This window comes from Drosophila montana, unplaced genomic scaffold, assembly GCF_035044405.1.
Source record: "Drosophila montana isolate Dmon_TW-CO22-7 unplaced genomic scaffold, ASM3504440v1 contig_2534_1, whole genome shotgun sequence".
NCBI lineage: Eukaryota > Metazoa > Arthropoda > Insecta > Diptera > Drosophilidae > Drosophila > Drosophila montana.
In genome coordinates this window covers 107,058-113,497 of record NW_026997398.1, presented here as the reverse complement: position 1 = coordinate 113,497, position 6,440 = coordinate 107,058, and the positions used below count along the sequence as shown (strand labels likewise).

General features: G+C 44.8%; 1 long non-coding RNA gene across 2 annotated transcripts in view; it reads left to right on the top strand.

The window, feature by feature from the left end:
• The window catches only part of LOC135428747 (uncharacterized), a 123,782-nt gene that overhangs the window by 51,438 nt on the left and 65,904 nt on the right, over positions 1-6,440 (top strand). The gene's annotated exons all lie outside the window — the stretch shown is intronic.

Genomic DNA, 6,440 nt, shown 5'->3' with positions numbered 1-6,440 from the left:
TGCTGTTATTCTTTGACTTTTTGGCAAATGCACGCCGGACAGCGGCGCGTCCGTGTGTGGGGGTCCGGGCGTGCTGGTGCACGGGAGGGGGTTGGGTAACTTTATTTAGTTGGCCGCGTAGTTTGGCAAAAGTTTGTTTTTAACTTTTGTTGCCGCGCGCAAAGTTTTCTGTTGTTGTTTTTAATACTCTTTCGTAGTCGTTGTTATTGTTATTGTTAGTTTTGTTGTTGTTGTTGTTGTTGCGCGTGAATTGCAATAAACTGGCGAGCGGCGATTTCTTTTGGCGGCGTGAAGTCCGGACGTCCAAAAACCGACTGCTGGATGCGTTTGGGGTAATAAAATTTAACATCGGCAGCGGCCCGTCACACACACGTTAGCGCCGCAGTCGGCGTCGACGCAGCGTCACAAGCGAACGCATCGATGGCGAGGGCGATGGCGAGGGCGGTGGCGGTGGCGGGCGGGGACGGCAGCTCGTCACTCGGCAAACGACGCACGACGACACGCAGAACTTCGTAATGTCGCGTAGTTGTTGTTGCTTTTACTGCTGCTGCTGCTGCTGCTGCTGCTTCCTCTTCTGCTTTAACTACAGCCAACTGCCTACTGCTGCTTCTTCTTGCTGCTCAGGAGGAAGCCCGAAAACGTGCGTCTCTACCTGTACTAAGTTCGCTGCTAACTGACAGTTTTCCAAAGTTGTCGAACTTTCGAACGCAATGAAAATTGCAGCCAAAAATTTGCTGTCGCAGCCGGCGTCAGCGTCGACGTCGACGCACACACACACACAACAGGGCCAACTATGTGGCAGATATTTTTCGGAGTAAACACGACGGCAGCGACATCGCACGGCTTCGTTTCGAGTTCGGCTTTTTACTTCGCCACGGGCGCTGTCTTCCCCAGTTGGGCGTTTAGCACAGTTTGGCGCGACTGTTATACGCGCTCGTGTGCTAAGCACAGCGCCGGCGCAGTACATCTGACGTCGCTGGCGTCGGCAGCGCTCTGCGTGAGCGCCTGTGTGCGTGTGTGTGTGCTGGTTAGTGTTATCCGAAAAAGAGGCAGCACAACTGGCAGCGCATTCCTGCAGCCGCCCTCAGCGCTGATTTGCCTTTTATCTCTCGCACGCTAATTGTAAATTCCAGCAGCGTCAGCGACTGCTTTTGCTCGGCCGCTGTCGCTGCCTCTGCTGCTGCTGCCGCTGCGACTGCTACTGCTGCTGTTGCCGTCGCTGCTGCTGCTGCCCACAAATGAGTTCATCCCGTTGTCGGGCGCAGCCCGCAGACGCGTGCGATGCGCAGTCCGCAGCGTCGGCAGCTCCGCAGCTGGATTGGCAGGCAGATTTGCAGATTTCTCGATCACTCACTCAAATTCGAATTCAAATTCCGATTCCGATTCAGATTCAAGCCAAACTGGCGGCGCTCCTTATCAGCTGCTCAGCTGCTCAGCTGCTGTTGCCGCCGCTGCTGGCGTCTCATTAGTGACGCAGCTATGTGATTTGGCGGCTGCCTTCTGACTCAGCGGCAGCCGCGGCGCAAAGTGCAACAACAGCTTGCCACGATCGTTTTGTTGTTACGCATTCCAACAGCATGTTTGTTGTTTTTTTTTTTTATATCTGGTTCTCCTGAACTAGTTCGCAGTTCGGTACTTTTGACTAAGTTCAAATGAACTAGTTATATATATATATATGTATATGTTTTTTTTCGAAAGTTCGCTCAAAGTTTTGCTAACCAATTTTCCATAGTTCGCGGCATAATTTGCAAGTGTTTCGAACAAACTTTCTAGACATTTTAGCAAAGACCACAACAAAAAATATATATATATATATATATATATATATATATATGTATATTGTTTTAATGGTTCTTTTTTAAGGCAATGTGCGTAGTTTATCGATTTTGGTTTTAACTTTCTCGCAGTTCACATTTGCTCCATAAAAGTTTGACGACAAAACTTGAAGAAATTTCAATTTCATTAAATTTTAAATAACCTTGAGACATATTCGTGTAGCCTTTGAAATATTGTTATAAATAGATTGTTATTTTTTCAAGTTTTCGGTGTAGTTAATCTATTCGATTTCCAGTTGTGTGGGTTTTCAAAAAAGCTTGAAGCAAAACTTGAAGAAATTATTAATAACTTTTTAACTTAAGATTTTTTTTAATTGATTTTATTTTAAGCGCTTTTCGTGCAAGCTAATCAAAAGTTTCAAGTTCAAGCTAAGAGAAATTTTAGTTTTAAAAGCAAAGTTTTAATCGCGGCCCAATATACTTAAGAGCTCGAATTTAAGTCGCAAATCTCAATATTACACAGAATTATTTTAGCGCTAAGCTAAAGCTTAACTTGTAGTTAAAGTTAACATTATAAATGTTAATTATGTATAGCTGATATTCCTTCTAGGAACATAAACTATATCAGAACTGTTTTATCTAAGCATATACAAAAAGTACTCTTCTTGAAAGTTGTGTGAATTAGCTAGCTTAAAGGCCGGGGTTGCGGGTTCGAATCTCAGGCTTGCTCATGCCTATTAAGCTATATTGAACCCAACTTTATATGACTATAGTATTCCAAAAGTCCTCCTTAGCTGAGTTATCTAAGTTCAAGCATAAATATAAAGGACGCAGATTCAAATCCCGTGCTTGCCTATATATGTATGCAGAAATATCTTAGACGAATGCCGACTACATTCTCTATACTGATGTCGGATAATACTTCAGTTCTACTTAGCTCATTAAAATTGTCCACAAATAATGTATAAAAACATAAACGAAAATAATATTATTTTGTAATGGGTAGCTGATATTAACATAGCAAGATTATATTAAGCAATATATATATAAGGTAATCATGGATTAATTAGCTGAAGTGCCAAGTAATTCACCAGAAGTTAAGTTTGGCATAATGTACCAAACCTTTATAACAATGTTTTCAACTTACAAACTAACAAATTTACTTGGACTATCAAATTTCCATATCCCAGTAAGATATCCAAAATGCCGCATAAAAGCCACAATTAAAACAAACCTAGATTGGCTTGTGAGAGAAAGTGAGAGCATGAATACCTGTTAATCTTATTTAAATTAATGAGAATCGCATAGTAGGGCATTACAATTTAAAAAACCCCTTTGTTTGTTAATTTGTAAACTTGGCTTGCTTACAAAGTGATTTAAAGCCAGGTCTTGACCCGGCCAAGTTTTAATCTTTTAATTTTAAGCCTCAATTCCACCCATATTCCGCTCGTTAAGCAGTCTTCATCTGGTCTATTTGCAGCTATCAAAGTGGATTTTTGCATGTTTGTTTCAATTAACATTTCACATACATTCATAACATTCACGTTCTAATCTCAATAGGTTCAGAGTATAAAAAAGGTTAAGCTTTTGTCCAAAAGGCTTTGAATACCATTTAAAAGTTCCATAGAAGAAAGATAATTATTGCTTGCACTACAAATCGAAGCTAACTGTCAGTCAAATTAGTTAATACGATTTAAGATAGAAGACCCTGTCAGAGCCCTGAACCCAACCGAAGCCCTCGGGCTTCGAATCCGTCTGTCTGACTAGGTCACGCTGAAAACTCATTTCAGCGAGCACTTGGTGCGTTCTTTTATTTGCTTTCGGGATAGTTGCAATTAAAAACGGTTCTGGTTCTTTTGAACTAGTTGCTAGGTGAACCGATTCGTGGCTGGTTGGCAAAGTCTGAACTCGCGATTCACAACGTTTGGCTGTGCGCTGGGCCGTAATTAAAATAATTAAATGCGAAAAAAAGTAATCACAAGATTGAAAAGTAATTTACACATGTAAGCAAACACCACGAATACACGTGCACACACACACACACACACACACACACACGAATGCAGCTTATACAAATAGAAGGATAAACAAAGCCCGCAGGATACGCCGAGGAGCTCGGCTGCGGCTGGGTTCAAAGAAAAAAGCTCAGTGCAAGAAAATTGCCAAGGCAAATGGAAAAGTCAACATGACGACGGCGCAAGGATCAGCATGCGAAACGCATCAGCAGCAGCAGCAGCCGGAAGGGAGAAGGGTGAAGGGTGAAGGGGGGGGGGCGGGCGGGGGTGGTGCGTGGGGGATTAGCAAGTGGAAGTTTTGGTGCCGCAAAAACGCAAATGATTTCTCTTATTTCGAAAGCCGCTCGTCTTGGCCTCCAGAAAACATTGCACAAAGGGTAACAGCTGAGGCGTGGTGGGCGTGGCACACGGACGGTGAGGCAGGTGACGGGGGGGGGGTGGGGGGGGGGGTGTAGGTAATAGGCCAGCCGTGACAGGCTCTGCTGCCCAACCGCTGAGACGGCGACTGCAAGAAACCTGAAAGTAACAGGATAGATTATTGCAATCGCAATCCTCTCGACTGCGCGATGCCCTATTCACAGTGGAATAGATGGAAAAAGTGGCACAAGTGGGCGTGGCAGTCATAACAAGAGCTGTCACAACAAAACCGTGTAGCTTTAGTAAAGACGGAATAATTGTACCTCTAAAGCTGTGACGCTTCAAGAAAGACAGAAGAACCATATTTCTGAAACTGTGAGGCTTCTGTAAAGACGGAATAATTGTGCCTTTCAAACTGTGACATTTCAATGTAGACATAAGAACTGTGATTTTAAAACGGTGACACTTTAATTAAGACAGAAGATCTAGGCCTCTAGAACAATGAAACCTCAATAATGACATAAGAGCTGTGCCTCTCAAACTGTGACTCTAAAGTCGAGAAAATATATACATATAGGTCTAAAGCGAGTTGTGGGCTAGTTAATGGGCTTGACTCCAACTCTAACGTTGTGACAGACACACATATGTACACACATCAGACAGTGATTGCCAAACTGTGGCCGATTAACGTTTGTTGTTGAAAGCTGTGCCTCCAAAACGGTGACCCTGAAAACTGTGACTTGTATATTGCGAGCAAACAATTGTTAAATTGCGAATGTTTGTCTATTTTTTTTTTTTAGGGGTGACTCTAAAACTGTAGACGACATGATTTCTTAGCGAGTTGTAGTTAAGATAATGAGTCGGCCTCTGGCTGTCAAACTGTGAATTTTTTTATATATGTATATATAAAACGTCGCATATGAAACTGTTGCTCCAAAAATTGTGACCCCACAACTGTAAATATACAACTGTGATTCTGAAACTGAGCTGCGACTTTACAACTGTGTACCTCTCAAATGGTGACCTTAAGAACTGTGCCTTTCAAACTGTTACTTTTCAAAGTTCAAACAGATTTAGAGCAAGAAAATAATTAATTATACTGGACAAAACCAATATACCGCGCTTGCGACTTTGGTGCAGGGCATTAAAAAGACAAAGCTGCGGCTGCGGCTGCGGTTGGGGCTAAGGCATCGCGCTGTCTGGCCAGGCACAGCAGAAATTAAGTGGCAACAAGAGGGAATCACTCACTTTTTTGGGGATGCCACCGAAGAAGGGGTAGGCGTGGCAGGGGCAGGGGCAGGGGCAGGGGGAGGGGCTGGAGGCACAGACGGCAGAAGGCAACGAAATGATTGACAGCGCATAATTAAATTAATTGAGTAATCCACGGGCAACGCAGAGAGGTGGCATGTGCAGGAGGGGCCGAAGGGGTTGGATGGCATCGAGTTGGAGTGGCACACAAATTGTGCCGCTGATGCGTGCCACAGCGCGGCGGTTGCTTCATTTGCCCATTTGAAAAGAAGCAGCCAAAGGATCTGCAGGAGCTCAAGGACTGTGCATAGCCACACATAGCCAAGCAGTTGGCTGTCGTTGTTGTTGCTGCTGTTGTGGCTGTTGTTGCCTGCATAATGAGAAATAAGAAAACCCAAAAAATAAACCCGCACCACAACCCTTTGACAGGGCAAGCGGGGCGCCGTGCGAAATGTCGCCCGCGCGTCACACAACATTTTTTGGCTTGCCTTTGGGCGGGGCGGGGGAGGCAGCGCCTTGCGGTTTCCTGTTGATGTGAGCCTTTGTCTTAGCCAGGATATCGAGTTGCCCGCAAAGGCGGCACAGCAGCAACACAAGGGCATCGCGGATGGTGGAGCGGTGGTGGAGGGGAGGGGAGGGGTTGGGGGTAACAAACAGCAGCTGAAGCATTGTCTTTGCCGCGACGCTTTATTAAAATTAGTAAAAATTGTTAAAGGCGGGCGCCGGCAAGGCATACAGCGCTTGAACAGGAACAGGCAGTCAGTTTCAGCTACAGAAACCCTCCCCCCTCAGCGCCCCCGCCACTTCCGCGCTGTGACAAGTGGCAGCCGCGGGCAATTGTTTACGAGTGTATCGCAAATTAAGTAGGGCTTAAATTTTACAAGCATTTCGCCTTTAAGAGTTAAGTGCTTTTCTCATTCAGCCCAAACACCCCCTTTGCATACCCCCTTTTCCCTCTCCACCGTCCTGCGTCACGACATTCTACGAAAAACAAAAAAGAACCCGGCCTGAAAGCTGTGTCGCCTTGTCGCCTTGTTCGAAGATT